This window comes from Elephas maximus, chromosome 3 (assembly GCF_024166365.1).
Source record: "Elephas maximus indicus isolate mEleMax1 chromosome 3, mEleMax1 primary haplotype, whole genome shotgun sequence".
NCBI lineage: Eukaryota > Metazoa > Chordata > Mammalia > Proboscidea > Elephantidae > Elephas > Elephas maximus.
The window spans coordinates 209,241,482-209,263,115 of NC_064821.1; the positions used below are offsets into that span (position 1 = coordinate 209,241,482).

Sequence of the window (21,634 nt, forward strand, 5' to 3'; positions counted from 1 at the left end):
GGTCAATGAAAAAGGAGAACACCTTCAATGAGATGGATTGACACAATGGCTACAGCAACGGGCTCAAGCATAACAACAGTCATGAGGATGGCACAGGACTAGGCAGTGTTTCATTCTGTTGTACATAGTGTCACTATGAGTCAGAACCAAATCATTGGCACCTAACAACAACAATGGAGAACTCAGACTAAGACAAGTGGATTCTGTTATTTGCAGAAAAGATCCCAGACTGATAACCATTGAGCTGATTACTGAGAAGATTGTAAAGTGGATTTCAAATTATGTGAGACATGCCTAAATGTGTCTTTCATTGTGACTTAGAGCACAGCTTCTGCTCTCTCCATCCCATGGTTGTTTCCTCTTCATTACCCTGATAAAAGAACCTACACTACTTTTGAAGAGTCTTATTCAGTTCCTTGGAATGGAAACAGATGAGAAATTTTAAAAGTTTTGAATATTGAGTAGTAGAGACAATAGGACTTAGATCATTGCATTACTTTCAATCTCTCCTTCCCTTCCTAATTGTTTTGAATTCCTGTCCCTTGTTGTGCTGGCCTGGGTGTATCTAATTTTCTAGAAACCTAGGTCACTGTGCAGCCCAGACCTACTGTTCATGTAAAAATGATGAGTTTGAGCCATCAAAGACATCTGAGTATAACAGAATAAAGTTAGAAGACAATGGAGAAAGGAGCAGACTCTCGTTACTATAACCCCAGAGCAGTCCCAGCTGGGACTCCTCTGCAGCATGCCATATGCCAGCCCTACACAACTCTGCAATCTTAATCCTAAATCTTAATATTAAAATCAGTAGCACAACTTATTTTAAACTTGAGAAGTCTACGGTGTTTCTGATTCTGTTAAAAGCAAATGAGCATTTTCCTTTTAGTCTTGTTTAGACAGTTTTATAAATGGAGCTGTCATCTAGATGATACAAAACATAAAAGCTGTTTTTCTCTAGATGATGAAAGTTTAGGATCATGGTTTCATGGACAGCCCAGTTAATTGGCCTAATATTGTGTTTAGTGCTGCTGTTCTACCTCTTAGTTCATTGCATAATGCCTAGGGTCTTAAAAACTTTCAAGTGGCCGTCCAAGATACTACAATTAGTCTCTATTTGCTTAGAGCAACAGAGAAAGCAGAAATAGGAGGAAAAAATGGAATGTGAGGCTTATTGCCCCCATTAACAACTGTCTCCTTTGCCATGAGACAGGAAGAATTGAATGGTGGATGGCTGCCATTATTGAATGTTTTGATCAAAGATTCTATAGAAGAATCCTGATCAAAAGGCGGAAAATGCAGAACAGAACTTCAAAGTCTCATGCAATCCAGATTTTCTGGAGTTCCCACATGGAGGGTGAATGAAACTATTGACCTAAGATAATCTTTAAACCTTAAACCAAAAATATCCCTTGCCGTCTTCTCAAAACTAAACAAAGGTTTAGCTTAACTATAAAGAATATCTGCCTTGAGCTTTGAGTTTGCTTAAGATCTATCTATATGAGATCAAACTGACAATAGCAACTCAAAAAATTAGATAGAAACCTTAGGGGACAGTGAGGTTATGTTAATGGGAGAAGAGCAATTTGGAAAAGGAGGATGAGAATGGTGTCACAACTAGAAGAATGTAATCAATGTCACTGAATTGTACATTTACAAATTTGTTCAATTAGTGTATGTTTTGCTCTTATGTATATATAAAAGAATGATAATGATAATTGATTGCCATAGTACTGCCTTATCTTGGGCTGCTCCTCCCAAGGTTTGTTAGGTATTTTTCAGAGGAGCATTCCTTTCCCTTAGAGAAGGGAAGGGGCAGAGAAGGACAGGTATGAGGTAGGCGAATGTTATCTTTTTCAAAATAGTGCTGCAGGAGGCGGGGCCAAGTTGGTAGAGTAGTCAGACACTTTCAGCAGCCCCTCTTACAACAAAGACCCCCCCAAAAAGTGAATTGATTATGTATGACAATCTAGGAGGCCTGAACATCAAAGGCAAAGTGGAAAAATTGGAATAAGTTGGAGGGGGAGGGACAGACGTTCAGAAGCAGCAAGGAGTTGCCAGACCTGAGCCAGTGGGAACTGGCACCCTGCAGCCTAACTTCACTGTATCAGTTATATGATGGAGTGGCAGGTTTGTGATAGCTGACACTGCTCTGCCCATTAAGCAAGTTCCTCACCTACCCACATCAGGGGCCCGAGAACTGGTAGCTCTGCCCAAGCCACCTAGCCACCTGCAACAGGGGTCCAAGAATAAGCAGTGCTTCCCAGTCATTACAGCAAACAGCTTTGGGTGCCCATAGTCTGACTGTAAATCTCACCCACCTATGCACTCTAGGGAACAGGGACACACTTTCCTCCCAGACACTCAGAGGCAGCCATCAGCCCCCTGTCTTACTCAGTATGTGACCCCTACTGCAGCCTGTTCCTACTCCAATCACCACTGTCTGTCTAGGACTGGAGGTAAGAGCCTGCACCAAACACTTGGTGACCAACTATCTGGACTCCTGAGCTGAATCCACACAAGAAAAATAAACAGACTCCTGGGCTCCCATATCTAGTAACAAATCTAACCACCTGGTGACTGGATGTGAGAGCTTCAAAGGTGCCAATAATCAAACTAGCTCGCATGAGCAGCCTACTTGGGCATATCAAAACAAAACAAAAAAAGAAGCTAGGACATAGTAAGCTAACATAAAATAAATAAATATAATAACTAATTGATGGCTCTGAGACAACAAGAGGTAGAATACAAAGGAACCGTACAGAAAACGCAATAGAGAAACTGAAGAAGATTACTGAAGAATATTATAGAAGAGCACGATGATGACTTTAACAGGCTGCAAGAACTCAAAGAGAGACAGCAAACAGAAATCCAGAAGATTAACAATAAAATTTCAGAATTAAACAACTCAGTAGAAAGTCATAGGAGCAGAATTGAGGCACTGGAAGTCTGAATTAGTGAGACTGAAGATCAAGCACTTTACACCAACTTATATGAGAAAATGTCAGATAAAAGAATTAAAAAAAAATAAATAAAGAAACCCTAAGAATTATGTGGGACTCTACCAAGAGCAATAACCTATGAGTGACTGGAGTAACAGAAAAGGGGGGATAACAGAAAATACAGAGAAAATTGCTGAAGATTTGTTGGCAAGAAAACTTCCCTGATATCATGAAAGATGAGAAGATATCTACCCAAGATGCTCATCAAACCCCACACAAGGTAGATACCAAAATAAAGTCACAAGACATATTATTATCAAACTCTCCAAAACCAAATGTAAAGAGAATTTTATGAGGGGTTAGGGATAAATGAAAAGCCACCTACAAAGGAGAGTCAATAAGACTAAGCTCACACTACTTGGCAGAAACCATGCAGGCAAGAAGGCAATGGGATGACATATATAAAGCCTTGAGGAAAAAAATTGCCAGCCAAGAATTATATATATGGAGAAACAAATCACCAACTTCATATGGAAAGGGAAGAGGCCCTGGATAAGTAAAGCATTACTGAAAAAGAAGAACAAAGTGGGAGGCCTCACACTATCTGATTTTAAAACCTATTATACCACCACAGTAGTCAAAACAGCCTGGTACTGGTACAACAACAGATACATAGACCAATGGATCAGAATTGAGCATCCAGGTGTAAATTTGTCCACCTAAGTGCAGCTGATATTTGACAAAGGCCCAAAATCAGTTAATTGGGGAAAAAGTCTCTTTAACGAATGATGCTGGCATAACTGGATATCCATCTGCAAAAAAAAATGAAACAAGACTCATACCTCACACCATGCACAAAAACTAACTCAAAATGGATCTAACACTTAAACATAAAATCTAAAATGATAAAGATCATGGAAGAAAAAATATGACCAACACTAGGAGCCCTCATACATGACATAAACAGAGTACAAAACATTAATAACAGTGCAAAAATATGTAAGAGAAACTAGATAACTGGGAGCTCCTAAAAATCAGACATTTATGCTCATCAAAAGACTTCATCAAGAGAGTAATAAGACAACCTGTAGACTGGGAAAAAAAATTTGGCTATGACAAAACCAATCAGCATCTAATCTCTCAAATCTACAAAATACTGTAAGACTTCCACAACAAAAAGAAAAATAACGCCATTAAAAAAAGGGGAAAGAATATGAACAGGCAATTCACCAATGAAGGCATTCAGGTGGCTACCAGATACACAAGGAAATGCTCACAATCGTTAGCCATTAGAGAAATGCAAATCAAAACTACAATGAGATACCGTCTTACTCCAACAAGGCTAACATTAACTCAAAAATCACAAAATAATAATGTTGGAGAGGTTGTGGAGAGACTGGAACACTTATATACTGTTGGTGGGAATGTGAAATGGAATAACCACTTTGGAAATTGATTTGGTGCGTCCTTAAAAAGCTAGAAATAGAGCTACACACAATCCAGCGATCCCACTCCTTGGAATATATCCTAGATAAATTAGAGCTGTCACATGAATAGATATGTGCACACCCATGTTTATTGCAGCACTGTTCACAATAGTAAAAAGATGGAAACAATATAGGTGCCCATCAACAGATGAATGGATAAAGAAATTGTGGTATATTCACACAATGGAATACTATGCAACAATAAAGAACAACAATGAATCCTCGAAACATAACACGGATGAATCCGGAAGGCATTATGTGAGTGAAATTAGTAACAGAAGGACAAAGGCTGTATGAGACCAAAATTATAAGAACTCAAGAAAAGGTTTAAACACAGAAGAAAACATTCTCTGATCTTTACGAGGGTGGGGAGGGAGGGAGAGGGGTATTCACTAGATAATAAACAAGAATTATCTTAGGTGAAAGAAGGACAATGCACAATACAGGGGAAGTCACACAACTGGACTAAGCCAAAAGCTAAGATGTTCCCTGAATACAACCAAACGCTTAGAGGGACAGAGTAGCAGAGGCAGGGGTCTGGAGTCCATGGTTTCAGGGGACTTCTATTGGCATAACAAAGTTTATGAAGAAAACTTTCTACATCCCAAATTGGTGAGTGGTGTCAGGGGTCTTAAATGCTATCGAGCGGCCATCTAAGATGCATCAATTTGTCCCAACCCACCTGGAGCAAAAGAGAATGAAGAACACCAAAGAGACAAGGAAAATATGAGTCCAGGAGACAGAAAGGACCCCATAAACCAGAGACTCCATCAGCCTGAGACCAGAAGAACTAGTCTGTGCCCAGCTACCACCAATGACCACCCTGACAGGGAACACAACAGAGTCCCTGAAGGAGCAAGTGAAAGTGGGGTGCAGAGCTCAAATTCTAGTAAAAAGAGCAGACTTAATGTTTGACTGAGACTGGAGGAACCCCAGAAGACATGGCCCCCAGAATCTCTGCTACCCCAGAACTGAAACCATTCCCAAAGCCAACTCTTCAGACAAAAATTAGACTGGACTGTAAGATTCAAAATGATACTGGTGAAGAGGGTGTTTCTTAGCTCAAGTAGATAAAAAAAAATACATGAGACTAAATGGGCAGCTCCTGTCTGGAGGTAGGATGAGAAGGCAAAAATGGGCAGGAGCTGGCTGAATGGACACAGGAAATTCGGGTGGAAAGGAGGAGTGTGCTGTCACATTATAGAGACAGACACTAGGGTCACATAACAATGTGTGTATAAATTTTTGCATGAGAAACTAACTTGACCTGTAAACTTGCACTTAAATCACCACGAAAAAAAAGAAAATAGTGCTGAGTGCCCTCCCAGAGCATCATCCAGGAAAAGTGAAAGTTGGTGATGCTGGAATTCAAGTCTCCACCACATTCTCGGGTGTGCCCTGCCACTGAGCATCAGGGCTGCTGAGGAGGGTTCCAGGGTTGGGTAGGAGGCCAAGTTCTGACCTAGGAGTAAGGCCCAAGGTCAGGGAACCATGAGCTTCACATCACCCTACACTGAAGATGTCCACCACTGTAAAATGTTCCTTCCCTCTCCTGTCCCAGTCATGGCACTTACAAAATGTCGAAGGAACAGATAGTACAGAAATATGTAGTGATTACTAGAAAAAAAATGGGAATGTTAAATATTTTAAGACTTTTCTAGAGATGTGGTTCAATGTTTTCTCATCAAAAACTAAAACTAAGAGGCCATAGATGACTCAAGTTGATGTTTAAGGTTTTCCTTCTCCCTGAGCTTTCCCTTGGCCTTCTCTCTCCTCTGAGCTTCTTTGGCACTTGCAGCATGTAGTTCACACCTGGTTGCTGGCCAACATTGCCCTGCACTGATATTTCATGTTAGTGCTTTTTCTCTGAAAAAAAATTATAAGCCACGTGAAGACAGGGAAAGGTGGTGGACACAGTGCCTGTCATAGTGTCTGCACGCTTCCATACTCAGGAAATGCTTGATGTTGCTGGTGGCCAGGCTTTCAGACTGTCGGATTTGGAGGAGCCCTTAGAGACCTCAAATGAAGGAAAGAAAGGCTGAGAGTTTGCACATCTAATAATATTGTTGAGCTGCTTCTTGGGGCTAGGGATACTTTAGTGGTTGAGAGTTAGCTGTGATTAAAAAAAAAAGTGAGAGAGAGAGAAAGAAATATTCTCTGAGGCAGTGATTCTCAAACTTTAATGCATATCATTAGCTCACGGCTTGTTGCAGGTGGTACCTTTTTAATTTGGGGGTTTATATGGAGGACAAAATATCACCTATATTACTGATTGCTGTTGTTAGGTGTCTTTGACAATTCTGACTCATAGTAACCCCATGTGACAGAGTAGAGCTGTCCCATAGAGTTTTCTAGGTTGTAATCTTTACAGGAGCAGATCACCTAGTCTTTTGTCCTGTAGGGCCATGGGTTGGATTCGAACTGCCAACCTTTCTGTTAGCAGCCAAGTGCTTAACCATTGCACCACCAGGGCTCCTATATATTACTGATAGAGGTTAAATTTTAGGATATGGCTTAGTAAAAGAGTACATTTTACTTGCTAACTAAGCCTTAAATTTAGGCATCCTTCTCTACCCAGTCACAGGCTCCAACGGGCCGAGCAGGCTTTCCCACATGCAGGTGGCCTATTCCTGCAAGACTTAGGCATGGATGAGCAGAGAATCATCTGATGTGACTTCCTTATGTGTTGCAAATCCTATCACTGTGATGTAATGAGATGGATTAGTGGCAGTTATATTGATGAGATCTACAAGATTAGATAGTATCTTAAGCCAATCTCTTTTGAGATATAAAAGAGAGAAGCAAGCAGAGAGATGGGGGACCTCATACTCCCAAGAAAGTAGCACCGGGAGAAGAGTTGTCCTTTGGGCCCAGGGTTCCTGCAAGAAGAAGCTCCCAGGCCAAGGGAAGACTGATGACAAGGACCTTCCTCCAGAGCTGACAGAGAGAGAAATCCTTCCCCTGGAGCTGACACCCTGAATTTGGACTTCCAGCCTACTAGACTGTGAGAAAATAAATTTCTCTTTCTTAAAGTCATCCACTTGTGGTGTTTCTGTTACAGCAGCACTAGATGACTAAGACAGTAAGGTACTCTGGAGAGTTCTCTGTGAACCTGTCCATTGGGTGTAGCACAACAAATCTGGGAGATTGGTTCAGATGTTTACTTTTTTTGGCGGGGGTGGGGGCTGGACTCTAAGAGATACTTAGATTGTATTTGCTTTCCTGGAGTTAATATATTAGGCATATCCTGTTGCCAGTGCATCCCTGCAGGACATTTGCCTCAATCTGTTCCACAAGAAAAAGAATCTGGTTCTCCCCCTTTTGCTACAAGTCCCTACCTCCAAGGCTAAAGTGGTTTGTAAAACTGAAGAAAAGCAGCATGTGGTATTGTACCTGCAAGAGACAAAGAGACAGAGAAACAAGATAATCGTACTTTATCTATCATGGATTAAGAGTACAATTTCAAAAGGGTGAAATAAGTGAATACTCTGAGCCCAATTTTGACATAGACTCTTCCCTGAGGATTGGAGAATACCATTCATACTCAGTTACTCGATCTTGAGTCCATAAGAATGTGTGAGTATGGCCAGTACCTTCTATCCTGTTTGGGAAAAGAGTACAACTTGCTTTCCTTAAGCTATTATTTTTAGACCTGAATAAAATACTTAAATGGGGATATTGTCTTAATTAGAGAATACGTGTTCATTTCATGAAACTACTTTGTGCAAAAAACGGGACTAGTTCTGTGAATAACATAAAGCTTAATAAGAATTAATGTTGATTAATGTCAACATTAGAATTTAGAAATAATTCCTCAGAGGAAGGCATTAATGGGATGGGCCAGCAAGAAAGGTCTATGGAAACGCATCTTAGGAGCTGAGCATGAAAGGAAGGGTAGGACTTCAGCAGATGGTGCTCTTGGTGTCCCAGGCAAATCGGTGAGCAAATGCACAGAGGCAGGAAATCTGGAGAGATGGAGGTTGTAGAAAGAGTGAGTGATCTTATTTGACCACAATGTAGGACATTGGGGAGTATCAGGAGACAGGCTCAGAGAGGGAGTTAGGATCAGGTTGTGGAAGGCTGAGACTATCAGGCTAAGGAGTTTTGATTTTACGGTGTGGTCAGGAACCACTTAAATACATTGATCAGTAGAGTTACTCAATCAGCAGTTCCATGATAGGGAGATTTACGTGACCATGACGCGTAGGCTGAATTGGAGGCGGACGAGACTAGAATGGGATTCACTGCAACATTTTAGGTAAGATGTAGAAAGGAAGCTGAACTAATGAATTAAGTAAGATAATGCGGAAGCATGGTCAGAACAAAATAGAAAAACAAACAAAAAAAGATAGCCTTTTATTATTGCAAAAGCAATGTGTATACCTTGTATGATGTTTTTAAAAAGTTACAAAAATGTGATAAAAACAATATATTCCCGCCACCCAGAGATCTCACTTTTAATATACTAGGTGTATCCTTCTGATTCTTTTTCTATGTATGTGTGTGAGCGTATGTATATGTGCACACATACACATAAACACACACACATATTTAACCAAAATGAGATTGCACCAACTAGATACATAGGTATACCAAAAAAAAAAAAAAAAAAAAATTCCTATTGAGCCTATTCTGACTCATAGAGACCCTATAGTACAGAGTAGAACTGCCCCTGTAGAGTTTCCAAGGAGTGCCTGGTGGATTCGAACTGCCGACCTTTTGGTTAGCAGACGTAGCTCTTAAACACGATGCCACTAGACACACATTATCACTCTGCATTTTTTCTTTTTTTTTTTTTTACCAAAATGAGAACTTACTGCACATATGGTTACCCTTTTTCAAAGTAAGGAGTTATTTTAATAGCCTCAAAGCGTGACAAATGAGTTCTCTGGCTTTCTGTTTTTTGAATATCATTACAAATTTGCAGATTTTAATTGAGTCAATATATTTCAATACATTATAATCATTATACTTTTTGATATTTATATTGTGATTTTGGCAAGTGGGTGCTTTATCAGGCTGTCCCCTTTTGACGTGACCCCATTAATATTGAATGTCTCTTTGCTTTCTAGTGCAATGAAAAGTCCCAGACTCACCTTGACCTCACTGAGACAGAAACGAGCTGTTTCTCCAAGGACCTCTGATGCCTTCAGCGGAAATGGTTTCAGAGACTGTGTTCTGGCAAAACAGCAAGGCATTTTCTTCTTTAGTCAATTTTATTACAATAATTTATTACATATATTATACTTATTATATGCATATATATATGATTTATACATATATAGTTTATTACAAACAATAAAATGAATCCATTATGACAAACATATGCACTTGTGTAGCCACCACCAGAACCAACAGATGGAATATTTCTATCACCCCCAAAAGTTTTCTCCTGCCACTTTGTAGTCAGTTTCTTTCCCATTTCCACCCCCACGCAACCACTGATCTATTTTCCGTGGAATCATACAGTAGCTGGAAACCCTGGTGGCGTAGTGGTTAAGTGCTACCACTGGTAACCAAAGGGTCAGCAGTTCGAAGCCTCCAGGTGCTCCTTGGAAACTCTATGGGGCAGTTCTACTCTGTCCTATAGGGTCTCTATGAGTCGGAATCGACTCGATGGCACTGGGTTTGCTTTGGTTTGGTTTTATACAGTAGCTACTCTTTTGTGCCTGCTTTTTTATTCTGTCATAGACTTGATCCACAGTCTTGGGCAGAAGCTACCTACATTGTGACATCTTCTCTCTGCAGTACAGTGATCTTAGTGAATCTGAGTTTGAGAGACACGTACCCAGAGATCTATTTCTTTGAGTGTGGCTGCTGTGTGGGTGGTGAGAAGCACCCAAAAGGGCCCTTTTCAAAGGAGTTCAAGTGCCAATTTCCTTTAATGTTTTCAGAAGACTAAATCTCCCACTTTCGGGTTGTGAGGGATGTGTCCTTCCTCAGGTATTGGATCTTGGAAGCCTGCCCTACTTGTTTGAGATAAGCTTGGAATAATCCATTGGAGATTTAAGGATTCTGTGAGTTTGGGATTCCATTTATTCTTTCTACTTTGCCAGATGTCTGTGGATAATAAGGACAGTGCAGAGGTTGGAAGACCAGCACATCATGACAAATTTCCTTGATAACTGAGTCTGTAAGACATGTGCCCCAATCATTAGACAATGCAAAAGGCAAGCCTCAAAGAGGAAAAATTTGTTCTAACGACCTTTAGTTACCATAGTAGCATCTGTCTTTCAGCTAGAGGTAACTGTATGTGAACTGGCAAAAGTCTGTTTTCTTGTTTTTATATGATTGGTCTCTCTCATATTTATAATCTTTCTTCAGGTAATTTATTATGTATAGACACACAGGAAAAAGCATAAACTATGTAAAGATAGTTCAAAGACAAGGAACAGGGCCAGAATCTGATAGGCCCCAAGAACTGGCCATAATTTTCTATTGAAGCATAAAATTTTTTTCTATAGTCGCCCATCCCTTGACCAAAAGACAATCTCAAAGCAAAGTTATTCTAATTTAAAAAATAAGGCTGTTCATTATTATTTACACAGGGCAGCGAGAATGGTAATTTATCACATAACCTTTCAAATCTGTTTTGCTAGATGTTTTCATAAGGAATCTCAGATTTAACTAGTAAAAGCCTCCTGAGGTTAAGAAGCCAAGTCCAAAATTTGCCACCAGATTTCACTTGTAATGTCCACAGATTTGGGTGAGTTCCTCACTTTTCAAGGTCCCCAAATATCATAAAGTTCCTGGCCTGGCAGGAAGTGACCTCCCCTACTCACCTGTAAGGCTGGAAACCCTGTCAGTCAGGTACCAGGCCAGTACTGGGAGGACTTTTTAAGCACTGGCTCTGTAAAGTCAATCTTAATTCCTTAAATGTGTCTGGTCATACCTGATTCTCTGAGCATCATTTTAAATATGATGCTCCAGTCAAAGCTTGGCTGTATAATCAAGTTTTCCAATTATGTCCCATTAATGAAAAGTAAAAATTCTTATTGAACTTATGCAAAGAATTACGTTGTCATAAATAAGAATACTCACTACGAGTTTTTCAAATTTCAACGGATCAGGAGGAGAGAAAAGAAAAATGTTGCATTTTTTTTTTTTTTTTTGGAAAAAGTCTGTAGTTTAAGAGTCAAGAGAGAAGTTTTTTATATCTAGAAAATAGAACATCGAAACATCAACCATATCCCCTACATAAAATCCATAATAAGTTTTCTGTCCTCTCAGGCACATATAATTTATTTCTCTTCCACTCAATCCTAGGTCAGCATTCTATGAACTCCAAGAGTTCTAGAAATCTTGATTCAGTTCAGTGATATCTTTAGCGGTCCATGTGCGAAATATCTATCACAGTCCTTTCCATGAATCTCTGATACAGTCCATTTTCTCTGATACAGTTCATTTCCTGTCTAAGTGCTTTCAGGGAGTCTGCGAAGTAAAAACTATCTGCATACAACAAAACTTAAAAACGGTCAGGGTTAACTTATTACTACTAATAAAATACTGATGAGAATTCATTACAAAGTAATGCAAAGCTAAATAAAGTCAATTAAAAAAACTTTAGACAAAATATCTCTAAACATGATGATTAATCCTATTTTCAAAGAACTTCAGATAATCCCGAGACATAATATACCAAGAATATATCAAGATTGTCAGTTCTCTAAACATCTGAATATTAATAAAACTCCAAAGGTAAACTATGTGAATTCCCAGTTAAGACCATTTATTAGATTCTAGATTCAAATTAAAAAAACAAAGCTGTGGCCAAGTCAGCAATTTAAGATCTTGTTGTCTATTATCAGGCAAAACATCACAAAGAGATACTGACATTCATACAAATTTTTAACCCAAAGAAAATTAAACACTTCTCCTGATTTGACAATATGTTTCTTGAAACTCACAACACATTAAATAAACCTTATTATTTCTAACACTTTTCTCTTTTACTAAACAGGAACAAATCTTTTATGGCTTTCCACAAAGTTTCAAAAAATAAGATTTTAGGAATAAAAGACATCACTTTAGGATAAAAGAGAAGTTATAACATTACTGAGAAACAATAATTGGATTGCTGTTTAACCGAAGTCAAAAAGATTTTAAAAGTAAAGAAAAAAAAAAAACTTAGCTTATTCAAAAGCCGTGAGATTTAGCTTTTAAGAACATGATGAACTCGGCTTATTCTGAGACTCAGAATCTTTGCCTGCTAGGCAGATTGCACAGAAGATAAAGTTAACCCTTCAGTTCAGTAATTAAAGAAATGTTGTCATCTTAACCCATTTTTTTATATACTCTTTGATACTAAGGTTATTAAATTTTTCGTAAATTAACTCAGCAAACTTTAGCCACAACAGATAAAAACTTTGACCACATCAAATAAAATTCCTTTTTTTTTTTATAAACCTTTGAAGTCTTTTTGTCTTCTATAGTACAACTTTTTAAAGTGGTAAAAATAAACACATTCATTAACACATTCATTGTGGCATACAAAAAGACACAAGTGCATAAACTTAAATTATAATGAATATTCATTAACTCAATATCAGTCAGTTACCTAAAGATCTTGGAAGTATCTTTAAGCCTATATACACCCAAAACATAATTACTGTTGAAATAAAGTTTGTTTAAATATTCTAAATTTTTATCCAACATTTTAGCTTTTTTTTTAATCAGTTATTACCAACATTTTTTCAATATAACCTTAGCCCTTTTAAGACTGTCAACTTCTTTTGGAAATCACAAAGTCTCGACTCCGGCCAACTATCTTATTCATTGATATTAATATGACCATCGGTCTCTGGCTAGGATGAAACAGGGAACCCTTTGTTAATCCAGTATCTTGGTAGAACATTTTCCAATTTTAGGTGCATTTTCATTGTGATTTTTATCTTTTGGCTTTTTAAAATTCCTCTATAACAGGAAGGACTTGTTTATGGTTTTTGAATGTTGGAAATCTACCCAGTTTCTGATAACTGTATTAAGACAGCATTTGCCCCATTTTAACCATATCAGTGCCCACATTATTTATCCTATTTTTAATATCTTTAAGAGATCCTCATTCTGTTTGGAGAAGTCCCTTGACTTTTTTTTTTTTTTTTTGACTAGTCTTTTGGTAATCAATTTAGCCTTCCTTCTTTAGGATAACTTTTCTTTAACAACTGATAAAGCCATCAAATTTTAGCTAGCCTAATTTTTTTTTTTTTTTACGTTTGTTTCAATCTAGGTTTTTCTAACCTTTTTTCTCACTCTGCAGCAACCAGCCTTTGGATAAAATTATTCCTTTTTCCTTAACATGACACATCCCCATGCTCAATCTAGCCTAAATTACTTAAAAGGATTTTGGAAACTGCCTTTAGGCCAACGTATTACAAACATAAAAACTTGTGTCAGAATGAATTTACTTTTCTTAATTCCTAGAAATATTAGGATTATTTAATTTATATAAGTGCTTAAGCCCATTGCCATCAAATCAATTTTGACTCATAGTGACCCTGTAAGGACAGAGTAGAACTGGCCCATAGGGTTTCCAAGGGTGTAATTCTCACAGAAAGAGACCACCACATATTTATCCTGCAGAGCAGCTGGTGGGTTCAAACCACCGACCTTCCCGTTAGTAGCAGAGCACTTTAACCACTGTCCCACCAGGGCTCCTTATAAGTGCTTATTTATCTCTAAAAAGCAACCATGATAACATTCTTTGAAGGAATATTATAATCTAATCTGATAATACCATCTGGGGGTACGAAAATCTTACATTTTCATAACGCTATCTTCTGGGCACTTTAAAGAATCCAGTTTAGAATAATTTGTGTCTTTTTGAAGCCTTGTTAAGTCAATCAAAATAAACAATCTATCCTTTTTCAGTGCACTTTTCAAATGAACCAATTTATATCAAAGAGATTTTCAAAGTAACTACTAAAGGCCCAAATCGTAATATAAGAGCAAGAACGTTTTTGCTGGAAGGGAAAAGAACTGAGACTTAAAACTACCCCATGAAAGTTGCCAAAGTTAGCTTCAATTACACTACCTCATGGTGGACAGTGGGGGGAAAAACAGACAGAATGCTATCCCTAGATCAAAGCCAAAGCTCTCAGGACAAAAAATGAGACAAAAGAACCACAAACTCACTGGTCTGTAAGGCTGGTTCAAACCTTACAGCCTACATGCCTGGTTTTTGTTTTGTTTTGTTTTTTACACTGTGGTTTTCCTTTTTATGATAATCAACAAGTTTAGACAGCACAGTAGAAAACAAAGCAAATGGGAACCCAGCTCCCCAAAGTGGCCACTCAAAATTCAGGATATTGTTGGTATTGTCAACCCACTTCCAAAAAACATGTGGCTTCGGAGTGAGAATATGCTCAGAATTCCTATATCCTTAAAATGACTGTATCTACACTGAGGTCCCCATCAAACAGCTGCCTACAGGCACAGGGATTCATGCACCTTACCCGAAACAGATAGAACAAAAGGGTCACTTGCCAAAATGACGTCCAGACTCTAAACTTATTGGCTGGAGTCGATCAATAAAACCAGGAGCTCAAAACACAAAAATAATGGAGCTCAAATCTGGGAGAGACTAATCCCTCCACGCCATGAGATTGGTGAGGGAAACGATGGACAAAAGGGGCTTGTGGGCACCAGCACCTGTTCACTCACCATCTACAGAGAGAGCAAGGAGTCTGCTCATGACCCCACTTCTGGCACCAGAACTGTTGAAAGAAAAAATCTAATCAGTAAGTCAGTTAGAGTTAAAAAGGTTTTATTTGGTGGAAAAAACTGTTCATGAACAGGGAGCTCACCTGTGAAGAGAGGAGCTCATCCATCTCATTACAATTTTTATTAGTTCATATGCAGTACAAACTATTAGGGGATTTCTCGAAAGAAAATTTTTTTTTCTTGTGCTTTAAGTCAAAGTTTACAATTCAAGTCAGTTTCTCTTAAAAAAACTTAAACACACATTGTTATGTGACCCTAGTTGTTCTCCCTACAATGTGACAGGACACTCCTTCTTTCCACCCTCTATTTCCCATGTCCATTCAACCAGCTCCTGTCCCCCTCTGCCTTCTTATCTCACCTCCAGGCAGGAGCTATCCATTTATTCTCACGTGTGTACTTGAGCCAAGAAGCTCACTCTTCACCAGTATCATTTTATGTCTTATACTCCAGTCTAATCTTTGTCTGAAGAGCTAGCATCGAGAATGGTTTTAGTTTTGGGCTAACAGAGAGTCCAGGGGCCATGACCTCCAGGGTTCCTGCAGTCTCAGACCATTAAGTCTGGTCTATTTACTAGAATTTGAGGTCTGCATCTCACTTTTCTCCTGTACCATCAGGGATTCTCTGTTGTGTTCCCTGTCAGGGCAGTCATTGGTGGTAGCCAGGCACCATCTAGTTCTTCTGGTCTCAGGCTGATGGAGCCTCTGGTTTATGGGGACCCTTCTGTCTCTTGGGCTCATATTTTCCTTGCATCTTTGATGTTCTTCATTCTCCTTTGCTCCAGATGGGTTGAGACCAATTGATGCATCTTAGCCACTTGGTAGCTTTTAAGACCCCACACGCCACTCATCAAAGTGGGATGCAGAACGTTTTCTTAATATACTTTGTTATGTCAATTGACCTAGATGTCCCCTGAAACCATGGTCCCCAGACCTCTGCCCCTGCTACTCTGTCCCTTGAAGTGTTTGGTTGTATTCAGGAAACGTCTTAGTTCTTGGATTAGTCCAGTTGTGCTGACTTCCCCTGTATTTTGTGTTGTCCTTCCTTTCACCTAAAATAATTCTTGTCTACTATCTAATTAGTGAATACTCCTCTCCCTCCCTTCCTCCCCACCCTTTTAGCCATCAAAGAACGTTTTTGTCTTCTGTGTTTAAATCTTTTCTTGAGTTCTTATAATCGTGGTCTCATACAATATATGTCCTTTTGGGACTAACTGACTTCACTCAGCATAACGCCTTTCAGATTCCTCTATGTTATAAGATGTTTCACAGATTCATTATTGTTCTTGATCATTGTGTATTACTCCATTGTGTGAATATACCATAATTTGTTTATCTGTTCATCCATTGATGGGCACCTTGGTTGTTTCCATCTTTTTGCTCTTGTGAGCAGTCCTGCAATGAACATGGGTGGGCATATATCTATTTGTGTGAAGGCTCTTATTTCTCTAGGATATATTCCAAGGGGTGGGATTGCTGGATCATATGGTAGTTCTATTTCTAGCTTTCTAAGGAAGCACCAAATTGATTTCCAAAGCGGTTGTATTATTTTACATTCCCACCAGCAGCGTATGTGTTTCAGTTTCTCCACAACCTCTCCAACATTTATTATTTTTTTGTGTTTTGGATTAATGCCAGACTTGTTGGGGTAAGACGGCATCTCATTGTAGTTTTGATTTAAATTTCTCTAATGGCTAATATTGTGAGCATTTCCTTATGTATCTGTTAGCCACCTGACTGTCTTCTTTGGTGAAGTGTCTGTTCATATTCTTTGCCCATTTTTCAGTTGGGTTATTTTTCTTTTTGTTGTTGAGGTTTTGCAGTATCTTACAGAATTTAGAGATCAGATGCTGATCAAATTTGTCGTAGCCGGTCTGTAGGTTGTCTTTTTACTCTTTGATGAAGCCTTTGGATGAGTGTAAGTGTTTGATTTTTAGGAGCTCCCAGTTGTCTTGTTTCTCTTCTGGTGTTTGTGCATTGTTAGTAATGTTTTGTATACTCTCTCAAAGGAAGAATTTTAAATGATTGGTTGTCATTCATTTAATCGGCACGAGGCAGCTTGGATTAGTTTACTAAGTTTGCATGTCTGCATTCTATAGGCTAGTTATGGCTTATCTAATTATTTAAAATTTTCCAAAACTGTCCTTATCATGAATTTTTAGTTTCTGTGAAGGGTTAAGAGTTAAGTTTAAATGGGGAGTGGGGGTGGGAGAGCAGTTTTCTTTAACAGTATGTATTTTCTAAAATACAACCATCAAAATTAGAAAATTAATATTGATAGATTATTACCATGTAATCCTCAGACCCCATTCAAATTTCAGCAATGTTTCAGAAAAAGAATACAAAGCATTTAGTTGTCATGTCTCTTTACTCCCTTCATTCAGGAAGACTTTCTTAGTCTTTGACATAATCTCTTAAGATCATAGTCCATTTATTTCATAGAATATCCTGCAATATGGGTTTGTCTGACATCTCATGTCTGAATTCAGATTATGTAATTTTGGCAGGAGTATCACTGAAGCTTGTGTTCATATTGTACTGTATCAGGTGACATAGAATTTCTATTTATCCCATTAATGATAAAGTTCATATTGATTATTTGACTGATATGGGGTCTGCTAAGTTTCTTCACTGTGAAATTATTTTTAACAAATGCTAGTGAATACAAAATATATCCAAATTCATGTGAAATTGCTAAACCTTATAGGGAACATTGCAGCTTAGCTGCTTTTATTAGACAGTGCAAAGGTCTAAAAATCAATGATCTAAGCTTAAAAACAGGGGATATTCAGAGCTCAGTGGTAAAATTCTCACCTCCCGTGTGGGAGACCTGGATTCAATTCCTTCCAATGCATGTCATGCTATCCACCACCCATCTGTCATTGAAGGCTTGCACGTTGCTTTGATGCTGGACAGATTTCAGTGAAGCTTCCAGACTAAAATGCATAAGGAAGAAAGTCCTGGTGATTAACTTCTGAAAATCAGCCAATGAAAACCCTAATGAATGACAACGATCAAATCCATTGTGCATGGCATCCCCATGAGTCAGAGTCGACTCAGCAGCAGCTAACACCAACTAGCTTAAGAAGTTAAAAGAAGCCCTCCTGCCTTTCCTCCTCTGCAGTAGCCCCAGAGCCTTGGCCCCAGCCCTATGGATGTGGCCAACCTATGGTGTGTGCAATGGCTACATAGAAGAGGACAGAGACTGGGGAGGGGTCTCAGCCTCAGCCCAAACATGTCCATGGAGCATGTAGCTGCCTTGCTGGGCCCAGGTGTGCTGTCCCCATTTTCAGGCCATAGCTGAGCCAGGATCCACGGGGCAGCGGGTGTGGGGAGTCGAGGCCTCATGGGCACTGTAGAAGGGGGATAGGTGGTTGCCCATTCCTCTTCCTCAGGAACACCTTGAAGTTAGCACCTACTGCAAGTTTGTCGTGCTGTTCATAAGTTACCTAGGCTGTATTTCCTAGAGGAGCCTTACCAGCACGGGGTCTGCCATTGTGACATATTGTTGTTGTTGTGTGATATCAAGTTGATTTGGACTCCTTGCAATCCTATATATGACAGCATAGAACTGCCCCCATAAAATTTCCTAGGCTGTAATATTTTCTAGGAGCAGATAGCCAAGTTTTTCCTTCTGCAGAAGAGCTGATGGGTTCAAACCACCGAACTTTTGGTTAGCAGCTGAATGCTTTAACCATTGTCCCACTAGTGTTCTTTGACATATCCTATAGATTCACTAAACTCACTTGATTGTGGAGAACACACTGGAATCATTTTACAGGGGGTTCTCCATGCTTTTTCTACTGTTTATCCACAAGAAGGGTTCCTGGCCCATTATAGAGGGGTTTCCCTCACTATTTTAGGGGACCTATCACTCTCTGCTGGCTCTGTTCTAGTTCACAGGAACCTAGAGAAGATCTGAATGGACCCAAAATTGATTCTCTCTCCTGAAGAATTTTGCTATGTCTGCCTGACTGCTGCTATGACCCAGATTCTCTCATTTTCCTTTGACTTCTTGAAGGGAAAGAAGCAGGCTCAGAGTCTTACTCTCACCCGCTGTGGAAGAGTAGGTGTTTCTTTCTCAGAAGTGGGAGTGGACTGTTCTGGCATATCGAAAGTCCCAAGGGATGCTGGGGCTCTGGAATGGATTGACAGCCAACACACTGAAGTTAGCTCCATAATTTGGAGTTGCGTTTGGCACCTTTGAGTTCTGCAAAAGAATCTATCTTTACCAAAATGGCTACATTGTGTCTCCTCTGAGCTATAAATTGACCCCAAAGGTGGATCAGAGTTTACAACCCCAAGAATTGTAGAAATTAAAGTTCTTCAAAACAGGAAAACTAGTCTAAAACAACAACTTTGTAAAACTGAGTGAACCTGAAAGTGCACTGGCTAATGGTGTGTTGATGTCATAGCTAAGTGTAGCCTCGTGATTGTGCATATGCAGAGTGATGAGAGAGCCCTCCTAATAGCTGCTTTTGGAAGCTATAAGGTTCAGCTTTACACTACCATTGAGTTCTGTTAAAACAAAAATCGTATTAAGCTAATGATAAAAATTGGTTGAAGTTTACTTAATGTATGACCTGCAAATTGGGGTAACATTTTGACTAGGGACTCAAAAAGTTCCAGAGAGGAAAAAATATCCAACTGTTTTCATACCCCGTCTTATCAACATTGTCATGGAAGCAGGCTGAACAGTGTTTGTTGTTATGTGCTGTCGAGTTGGCTTTGACTCATAGAGACCCTATGTACAACAGAATGAAACACTGCCTGGTCCTGTAACATCCTCACAATCATTTTTATGCTTCAGCTCTTTGTTGCAGCCACTGTGGCAATTCATCTCATTAAGGGTCTTCCTCTTTTTTGCTGACCCTCTACTTTACCAAGGATGATGTCCTTCTCCAGGGACTAGTTCCTCCTGATAACATGTCCAAAGTACATGAGACCAAGTCTCGCCATCCTCGCTTCTAAGGAGTATTCTGGGTGTTCTTCTTCCAAGACAGACTTGTTCATTCTTCCAAAAAATCCACAGTATGGTGAATATTCTTCACCAACACCATAATTCAAAGGCATCAATTCTTCTTCAGTCTTCCTTGTTCATGCATATGAGGTGAATGAAAACACCATGGTTTGGATGAGACACACCTGAGCCCTTAAAGTGACATCTTTGCTTTTTAACACTTTAAAGAAGTCTTCTGTAGCAGTTTTGCCCAATAAAAAAAGTACAATACATCCTTTAATTTCTTTGTTGCTTCCATGGATGTTAATTGTGGACTCAAGTAAAATGAAATACTTGACAACTTCGATATTTTCTGTTTATCATTATGTTACTTATTGGTCCAATTGTGAGGATTTTTGTCTTCCCTATGTTGAAGTATAATCCATACTGGAGGCTGTGGTCTTTGATCTTCGTGAGTAAGTGCTTCAAGTCCTCTTTGCTTTCAGCAAGGAAGATTGCACCAACTACATATCACAGATTGTTAATGAGTCTTCCTCCAATCCTGATACCTCATTCTTCTTCATATAGCCCAACTTCTCAGATTATTTTCTTGGCATACAGATTGAATAAGTATGGTGAAAGGATATAACCCTAATGCACACATTTCCTGATTTTAAACCACCCAGTATCCCCTTGTTCTGTTCAAGTGACTGCCTCTTGATCTAAGTACAGGTTCCTCATGAGTACTGTTAAGTGTTCTGGAATTCTCATTCTTCACAATGTTATCCATAATTTGTTATGATTCACACAGCTGAATGCATCTGCATAGTCAATAAAACACAGGTAAACATCTTTCTGGTATTCCGTGCTTTCAGCCATGATCCACCTGACATCAGCAATGATATCCTTCATTCCACGTCCTCTTCTGAATATGACTTATGACTTCCGGCAGTTCCCTGTTGACGTACTGCTGCAACCATGTTCAAATGATTTTCAGCATAATTTTATTTTTTTGTGATATTAATGATAAAAACCCATTGTTTGATAATTTCTGCATTCTGTTGTATCACCTGTCTTTGAAACAGGCACAAATAGAACAGTGTTTACATAATAACATTTACCCTAAAACACAGTTTCTAGTCTGACCTTGGAGTGTCTATTCCTTGAAACTGAGTACACAAAGATAATTCTTCAAAAGAACAAAATGCCTAAGACAAAGCAGTCTTTATTAATTTATCTAGACCATTGTTTGACTCAAAGGCTACTTAAAAAAAAAAACCAGTATCTTCAAGGCTCATTATTCAAAGGAACATCTCAGGGTGTTGGCCTCAGTGGGTCACCTCATCTCTGGCTTCCAGGAGAATTAAAACTCTGTTTCTCAACTCCCTCTTTTGATCAGAATTCTGCTATAGAACTTTGTTCAAAATGTTTAGTAATAGATCTATCTCTATGGGATCAAATTAATAACAGCATTTCAAAAGATTAGATAAGAAACTTAGAGAGCAGAGAGTTTATGTTAATGGGGGAAGAACAACTGGGAAAAGAAGTGTTAGA

The 21,634-nt window shown here is 38.9% G+C and overlaps 1 pseudogene; it reads left to right on the plus strand.

Annotated features, from left to right (window-relative positions):
- The first annotated feature begins 18,890 nt into the window (after positions 1-18,890).
- LOC126071538 (solute carrier family 25 member 43-like) lies at positions 18,891-19,490 on the plus strand (annotated as a pseudogene).
- Positions 19,491-21,634: the final 2,144 nt, after the last annotated feature.